Source organism: Podarcis filfolensis (assembly GCF_964270895.1).
Source record: "Podarcis filfolensis genome assembly, chromosome: Z".
NCBI classification, from domain to species: domain Eukaryota; kingdom Metazoa; phylum Chordata; class Lepidosauria; order Squamata; family Lacertidae; genus Podarcis; species Podarcis filfolensis.
In genome coordinates this window covers 23,236,980-23,255,367 of record NC_139617.1, presented here as the reverse complement: position 1 = coordinate 23,255,367, position 18,388 = coordinate 23,236,980, and the positions used below count along the sequence as shown (strand labels likewise).

At 42.1% G+C, this 18,388-nt stretch overlaps 1 protein-coding gene and 1 long non-coding RNA gene across 3 annotated transcripts in view; one reads left to right on the top strand and one right to left on the bottom strand.

The window, feature by feature from the left end:
* Positions 1-18,388, top strand: part of LOC310754396 — a 215,624-nt gene that overhangs the window by 121,200 nt on the left and 76,036 nt on the right. The window lies entirely within an intron of this gene.
* LOC310754334 (uncharacterized protein) overlaps positions 1-18,388 on the bottom strand; it is a 79,410-nt gene that overhangs the window by 28,769 nt on the left and 32,253 nt on the right. Inside the window, exon 1 of one of the 2 annotated variants that reach the window (XR_014543709.1) lies at positions 8,319-8,539. The exons of the other annotated variant lie outside the window; for it this stretch is intronic. The gene's annotated coding sequence lies outside the window, so the exon portion shown is untranslated. Of the gene's footprint in view, positions 1-8,318; positions 8,540-18,388 lie in introns of those variants that run through there. 2 annotated transcript variants of the gene reach the window in all.

Genomic DNA, 18,388 nt, shown 5'->3' with positions numbered 1-18,388 from the left:
CTTCAGAAATCTTGCACATTTTGCCCAGACTTTCCCCAACCCATATGTTCATGCCCTGTTTTATGTATTTGACTCCTCTGAGTTTCTGTTTAGCTTGCTTTCCCCATGTTATTTATTTAGTTATAATTCTGTTCATTGCATTTATATCTCACCATTTTCTCCAGTGAACTCAAGGTGGCATATTGTTGTTGTTGTCGCCCCCCCACCCCCCTCCTCATCTTATCCTTGCAATAACCCTATGAGGTAGGTTAGGCTAAGAGACATTGACTGAGCCAATGTTGCCCAGTGAGCTTCAAGGCTGAGTGGGAATTTGGTCAGGTCTTGCTCAGACATGCTAACCACTGGTCCTGCTAGCTAGGTAGTCCAACAACCTTTGGGGACCCAAGGTTGAGAATAGCTGCCACTGTCCCACACTGGCTTTTTATACAGCTGTTTTACTGTTTTTCGGTTATGTTTTAGGTTTAATGTTTGAACGATATACTGTTTGTATGCCACTTAGAGTTTTCCGGCCACTTCCAGGTTGCCACAATGTGTGCAGTTGCAGTTACACAGCAATTGAACATGCATAAATCAATGCTTGCCTGCCTGTAATCCTAGTGTGTCCCCTTCCTCCTCCCTGTTGGGCTCTACAAATTGCAACACTGAGACTAAGGACAAATAAGCCACCCCAACAGTGGTTGTAAGAAGCCAGACAGGTGGGCAGAATGAGGTTAGTGGAGAAGCACCCAGTTTGATCTAATGTACGAACCTCTACTGGTGCATTGGTTCCCCTTGGCTTTGCAGACACTCTGCTCTATGCATGGGCATTTGGAACTGTGGGGCATGCAACTTCGAGAGTGGGGTTAGTGCATTCATTCTGCCACCCGGGGCTGGCCCACCCAATGAGGTAAGGTGAGCTGATTGCCTCAGGCGGCAGGATCCACAGGGGCAGCAGATCCAGCCGCCAAAGAATATATCACCCATTGCTGCTGCTGTAGTAGCAGCGACAGCTGCAGCACAGTCCTTGGAGGCTGGATCCTCTGCCTCCTTGGCAGCCTGCCTACAGTTTTCCCTACAGCAGCCTCTCCATGAATAGGAGGTGCTGCTGGGCAAGAGTCCCACCCTTGTTTCTGATGTAGATCTTTATTCCTCCCTTATTCATGATGGGAAACTTCACTCACACCTTCTTCCCTGGTCAGGAAGGCATCCTGTGGTTTGCCTCAGGTGACAAAATGTCTTGGACCAGCCCTGCCCCGTACATATACGTTTAATGTACAGTCATACCTCGTTCGAGTTGCACTCCGCAGCAACCCAGAAGTAACGGAGTGTGTTACTTCCAGGTTTCGCCGCTCGCGCATGCGCAGACCCTTAAAATGGCGTCACACATGCATGGAAGCAGCGAAGCGTGACCCACGCATGCGCAGACATGCCATCACGTCTTGCGTTCCGTTCGGGATGCGAGCAGGGCTCCGGAACGGATCCCATTCGCATCCCGAGGTACCACTGTAATTCCTGAATGTGGCCCATATAGCCTAAAATTCTCAATCCTCATTTCAAACTGTAAGCAGTTGTTAAGCACCTGTAACGGCATTTACCCACGTTCCTCCGCTTAGTCCCTTGGCTTCTCCCTCTCTACTAGTGGAGACTGGTGCCCAGTGGGAAGGTAGGGAGACCAAGAGGAGGCAGAGCCAATGGCAGATGGATGAGGAGGCTGACAACCAGTGTCACATGCAATGTCCTATGAAAGGAAGGAAGCATACAGATGGGGGTTCTCTGTGACCAGACTGAGCTTGGTGCAGCAGTGCCCCATTTGCCCCATACAGTAGCCACCACCATTGCTTTCCCCAGTTGACTATTTCAGATTGCAGGTTCCTTGAGAACAGAGACATTTAATTTCTGCCCGTGTAACCCTGTAGGCGCCATATACGCTCATAATTAAGAAACTGTGAGTGTGTCCCCCCCCCATGGAATCTTTGTGCAGCCACGGCTATTGCTCTATAAGCCTTCTGCACCAAGAGAAACAAAGCCCTTTTGTTGGAGCGATCAAGATAAAACATTATGTGTGAACAAATGACTTTGTATTTGTCCTGTGCTAGCATCTAATAACAAAAAACACTAAACTGTATCTTTTAAATAAATTAGTTTAATCTGCGTTGCCTGGGAGTACAAATGAAAATATTGTGCTATTAAAATTAATTTAATATGTCTTGGAGATCATAAACGAAAGTTAAAGACGGAACACACAGAAGTAAGAATTTGCTCAAGAGGAAAAAAATGAGTGTTTGCAATAGCCCACTGAGAGAGGGTCTCTTTCTTCTTTGGCGATCACTCGTAACCGAGTAAGATTGTCTTCCATAAACACAGTTTTAACAATGAGTCCGTAAGTGACTGTGGAGGCCAATTCTAGATCCACACGTCCTTCCACAGTGGGGACATTGGTTTCTGGGAGGGTACTTGCATACTTAAATGCAGCAACATTCATAGTAGCCTCAACATACTGACATGATGTAGCCTGGTATGCTGCTCTAAAACTTTAATTTCTAGCTACTTTTCTGTTGGGGCTAAGCTTTCAAAGAATGACACTCACCCTAAAGCAGTGTTTTTTTCTGGGGGTACGCATACCCCTAAACATTGTGTTAATCTTTGTATTTTTGTCCATTTTCTGTATTTATTTTCCCCGATTTGAACTATAAAATGGTGATTTTCTAGAGTCAAAATGAGAGTACCCCTAAACATTTTTTTAAGAAAAAAAAGCGCACTGCTCTAAAGAAATTCAGGGCAAGTGAGACTTATTTGCTTCTTTGTTTTTTAAAAATGAAAGAAAAATAAGAAGACGCCTTGTACCAGGTTGAACTTTTATTCATTTAATAATTAATTAATGTAATTTAATTTAATCCATTGGTTCAGTCTAGTATAGAGTAGGTGGCCATTGAAGCATCACTAGGAAAAGGGAAAGAGAAAAACAGAGCTTTTCTTCTAGGGGAAAAAAAAAAGGTGCCAGCACTCACCATGAAGGTATTTCAGTAAGTGGCAGATTTTTAACCAGTGCTTTTCTTGGGGGCGGGGGGTGCCGCTACTATGTACCCTTGAGTGCCCCCAGAAAGAAAGAAAAAGCACTGGAGAGAACAAAAAATGTTTTGTCATTAAATGTGCATATGCTTTATGTGTATTGCAATTTAAATAGAAATACATCTCACCAGAGTGGGAAAGATTGTGAGCAGGTGATCTGTGAGTCTGCTCAGTCTCCTACCTGTTGATGGGCAACCTCAAGACCCCAGCCCAGCCTGTTCTCACTTCCACTGGCAGAGGAAGAGGAGTGCGGGGGGAGTGCACCACCCTGGCAGCGTGATCCCGGTAGGGTGCCATCGCGGCTGTGCCCCCACCCACACTGGGCGTGTGCCATGCCCCTGTGGGTGGTGCACCATGCCCCCGGGACGCACACCAGTCTTGCCCCCGCCTGCTCTCTACCCCCCCCCCCAGTGCCAGAGCGTGAAGCTCCGCCACTGCTCACTTCTTAGTGTTATATTTATACCATACTTGGACTGAACAGTCCTTCAAATAGAGGAGCGTCAAAATTTATGAGTGTAAAAACATACAGGCGTCTCACCACTTATGCACGTTCGACTCGCACAAAACTGGGAAATAATTAAATAAATTGATTAAAACTGTAAAAAGGTATGAAAAGGACAAAAGTGGACTGAAAAGAGTGGTGAAACAGCTAGCAGTTCCAGGAGCCCTTGCAACTGCCATCCCATGAGCCTTTGCACCAACCTTTGAGGCCTGTGGAGAGTTGGGGTTTGAAAAGGAGGTTTTGAGGGAGCGATTGTGGTGGTTTTTTGGTGGAGATTGGCTTTTTAGATAGTGTTCCCCACTATATGTGATTTCATGTACAGTGGTACCTCGGGTTAAGAACTTAATTCGTTCTGGAGGTCCATTCTTATCCTGAAACTGTTCTTAACCTGAGGTACCACTTTAGCTAAAAACATAGTCCAGTTTTGCCTACTCTGACTGGCAGCAGCTCCACAAGGTCTCAAGCAGACAAATATATTTTCCATCTGCTCCCTAATTATTTTAACAAGAGATGCCAGGGATTGTAACTGAGATCTTCTGGGTACAATGCAAAGGGGGCCAGATGCAAAAGAAGATCAGGCTCCTGCATCTGTAATAGATGTGCAGAAGAGGGAATTTCAACAGGTCTAGTTTTCATGACAAGCTATGTCTGCTATAATTCCCTGCTCTGTTCACTATTAAAGGTGCAGGATCCCTGTTCTCTTTTGAATCTCAACACTGCATGAGCCCTGTCACTGAGCTAAAAGGGTGACCAACTAGATCAGTTGTAGGTAATCTTTGTCCTTCCAGCTGTTGCTGAACTACGACTTCCATTGTCCCTGACCATTGGCTATGCTTGCTTGGGATGATCAAAGTTGTACTTCTGCAGCATCTGGAGGGCCACAGGTTTCCCATACCTGAACTAAGTACCTCTAAATCCTAAGATGATGCTATCACAGGTATATTTCCTCTTTGATGAAACAGACAGATCAACATGTGGAAGGACTTACCTCTTCTGTTAGTGAGTGAAGGTCAGTCTGATGCAAGATTTCATGCAGCCATTTCCCAGAACAATTTTGGAGCTATCCCACATCCCTCCTTGATGTCTGAGTCAATCTGGAATGGTTTGGTTTTAAGTATGGGTATCCCCCAAAGCCTGGAAGCCTCTCTGATTTGAAATAACAGGTATATAAAATTGAATTGATTTCAAATGTCCAGTGGACATTCTCCAAATTAATCCAGTTTAATGGGACTCTTTCAAATCTATACATGATAGATGGAGTCTGCCCATCATGACATGTTATATATAATTTATTTACTATTACCATTAATCCTACTAAGTTTGGTATGCAAGCTATGCGAAATTTCTAAAATGCATATTACTAATTCCTCTCAGCCATTTTAATAGCCCACATAAAATTGGAATTTAAAAAGTCCCTACTCTCTTACTTTCTGTTTCCTCTTAGTGCCAGTAATACACTGTGAATATTAAGCAATTTTCAAATCCTAGCTGCAGCAATCTGGTTATTGAAGTGAAAAATTAGCACTTTAAGGGCCTTCTGAGTTCACAATGAGATGTTTCTTATAACAATCTCCCCACCGTTAAATTGGATTCGCTTTCAAGTTGGTCTTCCTCCAGACTAAATTACCACATGTAATTAGCTTACAGTGAAACTTCCAGTAGTCAAATTAGTCTGTCACTTCACACACATCCTGCATTGCTGGGCAATGAGGTCAGCCGTTCTCCTCATTATATCACAAATAGATTAATATAAATGATAATAAATATCTCATCGATTTTTTTCCAAGAAGAGTTGTATAACTTTGCCTAATCTTGAACATACAAAACTTTAAAACAAAGCCCCATTTCTTTTTTAAAAATAAATAAATAAATAAAATGCTGTGATTGAACATGTTGTGCTAATAAATGTAAATGAAATGTATTAATAAATGTACATTAATAAATGTAATGAAAAATATTTGTAAAGATTAGAAGGAACTTGCATTTTTTAGGCCCAGAGATCCTTAACTCTCTTTTAATTTTATTTTAAATTTCTTTTTTTAAAAAAAGCTAATGCAGCAGAACAACAGAACAAAATAAAAACAAAACAAAAACATTGCCTGCCCACATTAACAACCCGAACACTCCAACAATCCTTATTTAAATGTATAGATTAATAAAAGCAGTCCAAACAGGAGTGTAAACAAGACTGGTGATTATAAGCCATGTGTTCGAAAACAGAAAGGGCAGTGACATCTGCAGACCACTGTTGGGTGTTCATCTGTCCAGCTTTTGCAACAGAAGTTTCTAAGCTACCACAGAGGCTTATGGGATTCACTTTTGTTGTACATCTGTTAATTCCCACACCGCAATGATATAATTTCAGAGTGTGTGACATCCACAAATATCTAGCATTCCTCAAATACAAAGTTAATGCAAACAATACTTTCTGACCAGAAATAAGACACCATCACAAGAAATGCTCTTGCCACATGCTTCAGTATTCATGTTCAGTGTTACATTGCCAATAATCTATCTGAACTAACCAAATCCTTCCCATGAAGGCACTGTGGAGTACCTAAAACATCAGTTTTTCCTCTATCATTTTTTATTTTAAATCTTTCCATTTTAAATACCAATCAACCACAGTTTTATATAAAATATCACAAGGCAGTAAACAGACTAAAAACACACTATTACAAGAACAAGATCAAACCCATCACCTTTTGTATTTTTCTGTTGTGAACCACCCTGGGATGTTTGGATAAAGGATGGTATACAAATTTAAGAAACAATCAAATAATAATAATAATAATAATAATAATAATAATAATAATAATAATAAATTATTTATACCCCACCCATCTAGCTGGGTTTCCCCAGCTACTCTGGGTGGCTCCCAATAAAAACCTGACTCTTCTTTGTGTGAAATAAGGGTTAAGATACAACCTCTATAGAGGGCTTTTTATCTTCTTCTTTTCCTATCTTTTCTCTCTTCTTTGTTTTTATTTAGATTAGTTTTATTTAGATTAGGCTTTTATTGTATTCTGTGTTGAAAACTTTCAATTAAAAGTCAATTAAAATTGAAAGGGGGGAGGGGAGCCACATTAGTACAAGATGGTAGACAAAAAAAAATCTGGTTCAAAAGCCCTGTCTAAATAATAGTTTTTAGAAAACCTATAAAAAACAGTAGAGATGACTCCTACAGAATCTCTGTGGGCAAGGAGTTCCACAGGACAGGGCCTGTCACTCTAAATGTTCAGACCCAGGGGAAAAGCTGGCCAGACTTTAGGGGCACGTGGGACCTCCAAACATGTCCACAACAGAAGACCTCAGCAACTGAGGAAGAACACAGACTGCATCATTTCATAATCGTCTTTCATATTTCCCGTTATTTATTTCCCCAATCCAAACTACTGCTTGAACTAAGAGCAGCCAAGCTGTGTTTTTGTATATAGATTCCCTTTCTTGAGGCATTCTTTTTTCAAAAGTATTATGCATTTAAGTAGCTGTCACCACTGGTCCATCAGTTCCAGTATTGTTAACACAGAATAGTAGGGCTATTCTGGTCATGTGTCACCATTGTGGCAGCCATGGATGTCCATGTGCCCTTGAAAGGCATCTCCCCATGCCCACATTGCTGCATTCTCTTGCCTCTCTCTCCACCAAAAGAAGTCCTTTTTAAGCAAATGGCTTCTTCTTCTTTTTTGCAAACCTAAGTGTGGTGTTGGCGTGATTCCTTGGGGCAGAATACAGCTTGGCAGGGGACAGTTGTGGTGCACATGTGGTACCCACAACAGTTTCTCTGGTTTGCAAATGTGCCCAACAGGCCCAGAAAGGTTGGTGACCCCTGGTCCACACTTTGAAGTGAACCAGCTTCGTTCACACTTCCTAGACTAATGCAGGTTGGGACAGTTATTCCTTGATTTTTAGCACTTCTACAGATGTGCTGGGATGTTTGAAGTTGCATGGAAAAGTACATATTTTAGGATAAAAATTGTGCAAAGAAGAGTATTTTGTACAAAATACATTTTGAGAGGCAACTGTTTTGTGTGTTTCTTTGCTGTTGTTTTATGCAAGATCCAGAATGATGCACAAACAGGATGTGAACACACTCACAACTGAGATGAACCAGAAATAGGCACATCCATCTGTTCTTTCTGACCAGAAGGTCTCCAAGATCTAAGGCCTACATGGATTTCAGAGACCTACATGGAGAAGCCAGAGACTAAACTTAGAAGCTCTTGCACTCAAAGTATGTGCTCTGACACTCAGCTATGTCTCCATTCTTTCTCACTAGATCTGCGGCATTTAGATTCCGTGTGGTGCTCGTAGCATGCCCTTCGTATGCATTTACTCTAATTATGGTTCTCACCCTTTGAAGAAATATGTTTATTGTCAGGAGAACAGCAATAAAATTAATCACCATTAGACCTTTGATGCCGCTCAGAGAAAATAATTTAAAAACCAAACTTACATAGCAATACCCTTGGTTGCTTCACTGTTTCACAGGAAATCTGGATTATTTATCCAGCATTGTTTTAAAGAGCAGATGTTTATTTGCATAAAGCTAAGATTTAGTTAAGGCAATGAAAGGGAAATGTCTCCCCCCACCCCCCATAAAGCTAATATATGGATGAAAGATTTTTGTAAAGCAATCCAAAAACAATCATATGATTTACACTTTTTTTTCTTTTACAGCCTGTCTTTTATACTTCCAGAGGTACATATCTTGAATGCATATTCCAATGCAGTTTAGAAAACGGTACTGCATTGCTAGCATGCATACCTCACCAGTCTTGGTTCACTTCATCCCACTTCATCCTTGCCTGGCTAGAATGTGTCCTAGATGGAGGATGGAAAGCAGTGTTTGAATGTGTGTGGAAATTTGTCTACTGTACAAAAGTAATGTTTCCATTGATTGCTGCACCCACTTTTGCTTCTGGCCTTGCTCACCACTGGCACATGGCACTCAGAAGACAAGGCAACCCTAAAATGAAAGCTCAAATTCTTTCCTGCATAAAAAGAGAGGAAATAACATTGCTTGACTTTGTTCACCTATGTCCAACACTCAAATCTTAGCTTCTTTTTCCCTCCACCTAGGAAATGGCAAGCACTGCCAAGACTATCATAAAGGTTTCAGTGTAGGCAGTTTTCTCCTCTGACAATTGAAAGCCCTGACCAGCTCATGTTATCGCCTGTCCCTCCAGCCATCCCTGTTGCCATTGCAAGGTACAGTTTCCCACTTGTAATGAGTTTCTCTTCTCCCTCTCACTGCCTCTTACTCATTTTAACCGCTACAAACTGAGAAGTGAATGAGGTTTTATAACTTTATTGATGTGCATTCAATGAAGATGGGCAATCAAAGAAGTGTATTCCTTGAACTTCATGCTCGACAATATTTGAACATTTTACAAAATGTGGAGCTGTTCCACTTCCCTATACTGTTAGGCAGCGTTTTTGTTGTTATTACAGTATAAACATTTTTATGTTTTTTCAAGAACAAACTAGCAATGGGTTGTAGCCAATGTTAGGCCTACTCAGAGTAGTAGAACCATTGCAATTAATGGACACGACTAAACTAGATTCATTCCTTTCAGTGGGTTTATTAAAGGGCCACTGGTTACACCTAAGCATTTGTTTAAAATGCAAAGGCCAGTTTTCACTTACATATTTTCTCTTCAGAATTGCCAGGGATTAACTTAATTGATAATACACATTTAAAAACCACAATATAAACGTTATGACTGGGCAATGTTTTCGCCGATGTAAGTAATTCCCATATTTTGTTAAACCTTTCTTGATACGTGGAGGCATTTCTACAGTGAAGCCTCTTGAAATTTTGCTGAAATTTAACAAAAAGCTGATTTATTTACATTGCTTACTTGGAGCATTCTGTTTCTCTAAGAAACCCAACAGAACAGAACAGAAGAAGAGCCTGCTGAAGTGGGACAATGGCCCATCTGGTCCAGCATCCTGTTCTCACAGTGGCTGAAGGGAAGCCTTCAAGCTGGATCTGAGTGCAACAGTACTCACTAGCTCGCTCCACTTGCTATTTCCCGCAACTGGTTTTCTGTGGCATAATGTGTACAACAGAATATGGCAATTATGGCTAGTAGCCACTGATAGCCTTATCCTCCATGAATTTGTCTAATCCTCTTTTAAAGCCATCCAAGGTGGTGGTCTTCATTGCATCTTGTGGCAACAACTTCCATAGTATACTATGAAGTATCTGAAGACCTTTTTGTCTGTTCTGAATCTTCCAACATTCAGCTTAATTGGCTGCCCCAATGCCTAGAGTCAGGGGCTTTGGCAGGGAAACTTTTCTCTATTCACTTTCTCTCACACCATGCACAATTTTATTCCTCTTGCTCGCCTTCTCTCTAGACTCAAATGCTGTAATCTTTTTTCATAGAGGAGTTGCTCCAACTCCTTGATCATTTTGGTTGCCGTTTTCTGAATCTTTTCCACCTCTACTATATCCGTTTTCTTAAGCAGAACTGTATGCAGAATTCCAAGTGTGATCATACCATAGATTTGAATATTATTTATATACTTATTTACACCCCACCTTTCCCCCTTACAGATAAAAATAAGAACTAAAAATCAGAAAAACCAATCCTTAAAATACAATTAAACATTGATAGAGTTAAAACTATATACATCTATAAAATCTCTTTAAAACATACCAGTTATTACAATAAAAAACAGCATGGTATCAGCACTTTCATTAAAAGAAGTCAGTTGCCAAAATTCCTGTTGGAACAAGAAAGTCTTCACCTGCCAGCAGAAGAACAGCAAGGAGGGAGCCAGTCTAACTTCTCTAGGGAGGGTGTTCCAAAGTTGGGGAGCCGCCACTGAGAAGGCCCTCTCCCGTGTCCCCACCAAACGTGCCTATGAGGGTGGTGGGACCAAGAGATTAGCCTTCCCTGAAGATCTCAAAACCAGGGCAGGTTCGTATGAGGGAATGTGGTATTTTAGATAGCTTGGACCTAAGTTGTGCATAATGGCATTAAGATAGTAACAAATTTATTTTCAATTCCTTTTCTGATGCCCCAAGGTGGAATTTTTGGAGGTCTCCACCTCTTCCAACCTTCCATTGGGAGATCTGTTCATTTATTTGTTCTATCTGCTTTCTGTTTCTTAATGAGCTCCTGATTTGCAAGAGGACAACTTTAAAAAAAATAAATCAATGACTGCTAAACTTACTCTAGGATCTATGGCAAGGTACTTCACCAAAAGCTTTCTGAAAGTCTTAAGTACAGTGGGCTTGCAATTTGTGCTCACTTTATTTACATGATCACTGTCTTATACTGGGGAGGGGGGAGGGGAGGGTAAATAAATGGAGCCATTCCTCACTCTCCATTTATTTATTTTTTCTCATCCTAGCAGGTCTTCCTGCCACAAAAAGAGCTTTGAACTCTGTGCCTTGCTTACCAAGCTCCTTGGTTTCCTTGGGTTTTCCTTTTTCGTGTGTGGTTTTGGGGGCATTTGGGGTTCAAAATTCAATGGTTGGGAACAGATTATAGTTTTTCCCATATGAACCAATGGAAATCGTTGACTCATTATGCAAATGATTTCCTGAGAACGCATCATGTTCTGGTGTGTATGTTGCATTGTATGTTGGTCATACAAATGGGATCCTCCTTAATGGTTGCGCTCGGGCCCCTAAGGCACCCCCGCTGGGAGAGTTGTTGCCGGGCGTGGCCCAAGTCTTAACCGTTAGGCCCCAGGATCACACCAGGCTGTTTGGGGCAATCGGGGTGGTTGGCGCAATTCCTGGGCCCTATAAAAGCGGCAGCACGACGTAACTGGGGGCACTTGATTCGTGCTGCCAATCACCTGCCCTTCCTCCCTAATTTTAGGCAGTGCTGCTTTGGCCTTGCTTTGGATTGGGTCGCCTGCTTTGGAGCAGGGGCTGGGTAGGAATATTTCCATTTGGCAGATTGGCTGTAGCCACTTGGTTTTTGCCTACCCCCTTAGCAATCGTCACAACTTTGTAAGGTTTGGCGGCTAGGCATTGGCTTATTGAAGTGTGTGGGAGGGGAGGTGCAGCCATCACTTGCCCCTCCATCAATAAGGGTATTCCGGTAAAGGAATCTGGGGGTCCTGGATCTGGTCCGAAGTCCGCTTGAGGGGCTAGGGCCATGCCAGGACCACAGGAACCCTAGGGTGAGCTTTGGTTGGTCTTCATCAATGTTGCTCCCTCATGTGGTGTTTTACCCTTTCAGACTTCCAGCCAGAGAGGCAGGAGTCAGTTATAGTCTGTTGCCAGTGCCTAAGCCAACACCGCTCACTTTGCTGTAATCAATAAAGTTGTGGCCTAAATTTTGCCCAATAACTTACACTAAAATTACGTGTCAGTGTGAAGTTATTTTCAGGGGAAGGGCTTGGGGGCCTCGAAGCGCAATGAGTGGACCAATGAGTCCTATCCAGTGTAAATTCTACTTATAATAGACTCATTGAAATTAATAAACATGGCTAACATAGGTCCATTAATTTTAATGGCTCTCCTCTGGGTAGAATTTAGTTGTACGCAGCTCACGTTCTGTATCTGGTGTGGTGAGAGCTAGCTAGTATGGTTGCAGTGGTCAGAGTGTTGGACTTAGTGACCCACTTAACCATGAAACTCACTGGGTGACCTTGGGTCAGTCATTGTATCTCAGCCTAATGTACCTCACAGGGTTCTTGTGAGGGGGAGATCCTTTTTTTAAAAAAAAAAAGTATGCACAGATATACAGTATTATGCAGATACATCATTTGTGGTTACTCATAACATACGGTTGACAGTCAAATCTCTGAAAAAGTAGAGTGTTCAGGTCTGTAATCATGTGAATTGTATGTTGTTTCCTGAGTATATAGGAAGAGAGTGATCTTTGTGTTGTTTCTTAGACACCATTGAAGAAAACAGGACTATTTACAAGCATGACTACTGTTTTGATGCTCTATCTACCATATTTTTCGCCCTATAGGACGCACTTTTCCCCCTCCAAAAATGAAGGGGAAATGTGGGTGCGTCCTATGGGGCGAATACAGGCTTCAGGAAGCTCTGCGCAACCCTCCGGAGCCCGGCGCCAAGCCGCGCCGGGCTCCGGAGGGTTGCGCAGAGCTGCCTGCATTTCGAAGCCTCAGGCGCGCTGAAGAGCGGCGCGGCTCCCTAGGCTTGCGGATAGCAGGCTGTTCTGGGGGCTGGGGGCGGGGAAAGCTCAGGCTTCCCCCGCGCCAGCCCCGTGCCTGGGGGGGGGGGGAAATATATTTTTTTTCTTTATTCCCCCCCCCCACAAAAAAACTAGGTGCGTCCTATAGGGCGGTGCGTCCTATGGGGCGAAAAATACGGTATATGCTGCAGACTAACCTTCCTGAAAGGAGTTTTTTAAAAAAGCACACAGGGATAGAAAACCACAGGTGTAGCAGGTTGAGTGCAAGACTCCTCTTCTGCGTTTGTTTTTAAAGTAGGTTAGTCCCAATGAGAGTATGCTTATTTAAGCTCAGGCATCATGTTTTGACTTGTTTGTGGCTTGCAACCTGAGCTTTCTTTTTGATCTTCTTTTCTATAAAGATGTAATTAAGGATGGGGTTTTCTTCAATAGTTCACTCAAATATACACACACACATAACCATGGTGTGATTCTCATCAAAAAGCACTGCTTCATTGGGGAGCAGTTCCTCTGCAAATATTTATTTTTTTTAAAAAAATATTTGTGATTTTCAATTATATACATTTCAATAGTCATTTAAATATTTCAAAACTCGACCTACTTCCTACATTTACAGCTGTTCCTTAAATTTATATTTATCATTTCCTGCATATTCTAAATTAACTTAACTTATTCTTTTATTCATCTACTTTAATTATTTACTCTTATGAAACTGCAGGTTTTTACAATAATCCTGCCAGTATCTTAATCTTTTTTGTTTGTTTGTTTTTAATGTTTTTACTGTATTTATATTCAGTGTTAGCCGCCCTGAGCCCGGCCTTGGCTGGGGAGGGCAGGGTATAAATAAAAATTTATTATTATCATTTATTATTAATCTGTTTATAGTTTGTTTGTAAAGACTCAATAAACCACTTCCATTCCTTTTTGAAACAGTTTGTTGCCTTGAGTTCTTATTTTTCTGATAAGTTTTGCCATTTCTGCATAATCCATGAGTTTTTGTATGCAATCTCCTTTAGTCAGGACCTCTTTCCATTTTTGGGCAAATAACCTTCTTGCCGCTGTTGTCGCTTACATGAATAAATTTCTATGCTGTTTAGGTAGTTCTACCCCTATAATTCCCAGAAGGAAAGCTTCTGGTTTGTTTGTTTTACAAATGTTACTTTAAACATCTTTTTCAATTCATCATATATCATTTCCCAGTAAGCTTTAACTTTACTGCAAGACCACCACATATGATAAAAAATACCTTCTTTCTCTTTGCATTTCCATCTCTTATAATACTTTCAGGATTGACTCTGTTGGTTCTTCTACAGATATCACCACATCTGTAAATGCTTTTAATTTATATTGTCTCTATCCCACTCTGATACCTTTAATTTCTTGATTACATCTTATTATTTGCAGCAATACTTCTAAAACTAATATAAACAACAAGGGTGACAACAGACAACAGGTGTTTCATTCCTTTAGTTATTTTGCAATTCTCAGTCAGGACATTATTTACTATCAATCTGGCTGACTGCTCAGTATATATTGCCCTGACTTCTTTTATAAAAGTGTCTCCACAGCTCATTTATTCTAAAACTTTAAACATAAAATCCCAGGAGACGTTGTCAAATGCTTTCTCTGCATCTAAATTATTTTTAAGCCGCTTGTTTTTCATTTCTCATTCTATTCTATTACAGTCATACCTCAGGTTACAGACGCTTCAGGTTGCGTTTTTTCAGGTTATGGACGTGCCGAAACCCGGAAGTACCGGAACAGGTTACTTCCAGGTTTCGGCGGTCGCGCATGCTCAGAAGCGCTAAATTGCGCTTTGCCCATGCACAGAAGCACTGCTGCGGGTTGCGAACGCTGTGGGTTGCGAACGTGCATCCCGCACAGATCACATTCCCAACCCGAGCGTCCACTGTATATCAATTATATTAGTAATATTGTCCTTCATTTGTCTTCTTGGCAGGAATCCAGCCTCTTTTTGTACCATTTTCAGCCTATTTGCTAATATATCTGCAAAAAGTTTATGATCGTTATTCAACAAAGATATAGGTCAATAATTTTTGAGCTGCTCAGGGTCTCTATTTTGTTTAGGAATCAGAGTTATATAGGCATTCCTCCAAGATTCTGGGAGCACACCTGTATTTAAAATCATATTCATAATGTCCTTTAATGGTTGTATTAGGTAATCTTGTAACTTCTTATTATATATTACTGAGAGCCCATCAGGTCCAGGTGCCTTTGCAAGTTTTTCCTGTGAGATTGGCTGCTGTAATTCCACCACTGTCACTGGTCCATTCAAGATGGTCAGTTTATCTTTTGATATTATAGATATTCCACTGTCCTCTAGATATTTTTGTATTTCTCCTATATTACCCCGTTTAGCTCGTTATAATTCTGTATAGAAACTCACAAATTGATCTCTTATTTCTTCAGGGTTTTCCACAACTCTGCTTCCTATATTAATTTTATTTATACAGGATTTTTCATGTCTTTTCTTTATTTGCCACTTTAAATAAATAAATAAATAAAATAAAGTTCCTCTGCAAATGTTGATAGGTATTTTTAGTTTTTTTATTGATTACTGTTACAAAACCTGTAACAAAACAATTGCTATCCTTTCTTTGTACATACTGTACATAAATCATAAAACTTGACAAGACTGGAAAAAAATGGATCACTAGGGTGCTAAATACAAAACATATTATTTTACAGTACATAATAATGAACTGATTACAATAAACCAGTTCAATGAATTCTTCAATAAATCATCTTGGAAAACAATTGCCTGTCTATCTCCGCCATACTGCGGTATATGTTGTAGGCGTTTCTTGTTCATGTATTGTTTCATGTGTATATTTAATAAAATCATACCATACAGTATAAAAATTATCTTGGTTTTTCTGTCCCCTTACCACCTTACCACATGTTTTATTGCAGTTGGGGCAGATGAAGGTGTACCCTGGCATTTCTTCTCTCTATGCTTCTCCCAGCAGTCATTCCTCCTCTGGTCACTGTTATGGACACATGACCTGTCTGTTTGTCTCCAAGCATTGTGGTCATCTGCAAGGGATTCCCACACAGTGGGGTTAATGTTACCAGCCTTCATGTCATGTTTGCAGACATCTTTGTAACACAGAGTTGGTCTTCCAATTGCCCTGGTGCCTGAAGCCTGCTGTCCATAGAGCACATCCTTGGGGATCCTGCCACCTTCCATTCTCTGTACATGACCAAGCCAGTATAGATGTTGCTTAGACAGAAGTGTGAACCTGTTGGGAATATGGGCTTGGGAGAGCATATCTTTGTTTGAGACTCCACCCTGCATGCGATGCCCAAAATTTTCCTGATGCAGTGCATATAGAAGGCATTGAGGCCTCACTCTTGATGGTTATAAGTTGTCCAGAAATCACTTCCACAAAGTAGACTTTCATCTTGGTATTGGTTGTTCTTCCATACCCTTTTGGAGAGGCGAGCCATTGCCATAGCTGCCTTGCCAATACACTTATCTACCTCAGTGTCGATAGAAAGGTGGTGCCCAGGTAGAACTATTGTCTACCACCTCAATCTTGTGGTCACTAATGCTGATGTGTGGAGTGCTGGGGATGTCCTGACCCAGGATGTTGGTTTTTGCCAGGCTGATGGTGAGGCCAAACTCCAAGCAGGTTCGGCCAAAACAGTTGATGAGCTCCCTCAGTGTGGGTTGTCAAGGCTCCGTTATCTGCAAACAACATCTCTTGGAAAAGGACCTATCACACTTTTGTTTTGGTGTGACCAAACTTCCGCCATTCCTTCTCACAGTGTCTTCAGTTGACTTGAGGGCACAGGAGAGAAACAGGGAGAAGAATATGCCAAAGACAGCTAGAGTGAGAGCTCTAGCTTTCATATTGCCCATACTGCTCTGTATAGGGAAGGTGCCTGAGGATGAACCATTGTACTAGATAGTGCTGCATATGTTCTTGTGGAAGGATTATCCTATTATGATACATATTATGATACATTTTTTCAAAAAAAAAATGTTTAGGGATACTTTCATTTTGACTCAAGAAAACCACCATTTTATAGTTCAAATCGGGAAAAATAAATATAGTAAATGGACAAAAGTACAAAGATTCACAAAATATTTAGGGATATGCGTACCCCTGCATCCCCCCAGAAAAAGCACTGTATAAGGAGTATTATATATTAGAGCACTGTTTTATCTTTAGTATAAAAATGATGGCTCATTTGCGTGGACAGGCAGGGTTCCCCCAACCCCAGGCGACCCCCGAGTGGAATAATGACTCAAGACAACGTGCTATGGGATTAAAATTGGCCACAGCTTTATAAAGTTTCAGATGTAGGGAAACCTTGGCTCAGGCATGGGGCATTTATCCTTCCCAGTCCCTAGCCGGGGATCTGGGAGACTTCAGGGTTATCCAGAATGTGTGGGGATTGGGCTGGCTCTGGAGAACATATGTTCAAGCAGAGATCCCGCCTCCCGTTTCGCTGCCGTCGCAGGGGAGAGCAATGACAACCTTCGGCATATGGCCAATGCCTCCCCTCAAGACCCCTTTAACGGGGAAACCTGGGATCACCGCCACAAGGGAGGGGTCACCGCTTCACCACCCCCCCATTTAGGAAGATAGACTAAAGGATTCCACCCAAGGCCTGAAACCACCAAAGTTGTGACGTTTTGCTACGGGAAAGGTTTTCTGGCCCTTCAACAGCAACCATGTGTAGCAGCGCCCGCATACCTGTGAAGAAGAGGTTAACCTGCAAAAGAAGGCTTACCGTATTTTTCGCTCTATAACACGCACTTTTTTGCTCCTAGAAAGTAAGGGGAAATGCCTGTGCGTGTTATGGAGCGAATGCACTGGACTGGAGCCCTGGCTGCCGTCAGTCAAGCAAAGCGTCTGTCCCGCTTTGCGCGGCTCTCGCTTTGCTTGCTTTAAAGCAACCTACGGAGGAGCCGGGGAGGAGGGAGTGAAGGAGAGCCATGGCAGCAAAGCGGGAAGCAGCCGCTTACACGGGAGGAGGGACAGACGGGAGCCATAGCGAGCCGGAAGGAGGCAGGCGGTTAAACGCCAGCAGGCGCTTTTAAAAGCGTTGCGTAGTCAGCAACAGCTGCTGCAGCCTCAGCTAGCAAAGGTCTCTCTCTAAACGGAGCAACGTTTGCTCTAAACGGAGCAATGAGGCTGCAGAGGGACGGCAGGGCACAGGAGGGGTTGGATTGGGAAGGGAAAAGATTAAGCAACCAGCAGCAAAAAAAAACCCAACCTCGAGCTCTGAGCCACGAACGCAGTGAAAACCAGGAAGTAAAAAAAAAAGGCTGGGGAAGGCAAGGGATGAGGGAGAGGGGAAAACTATGCAAATCCCCCCCCCCTCAGCTGATCCGCTGGGGACGGGAGCTGGAGTGTGCTTTTTTACTTCTGCAGCTTGTTTTCAGGCAGGATAGATTTGAGCATTGTCTGGGTCCTAGTGCCCTTACCGCTTTTTTGTGCTCCATTCTATTGCTGCTGGTGGCTGCTTATCTCTCAAACTGAACCTGATACCAGTAGCCACGTGTACAAACAAAGTAGAAGGCTGCAAGCAGGAGCGCTTTTACACAGCTAATGGCGAATCCCCTGCAATCCAAGTCCTCCTCACTTGCTCAAATCTATTCTGCCTCAAAACAAGGAGCGGAAGGAAGAGGCAGCAAACTGTTAAATGGAAAAAAACCCCAGGCACA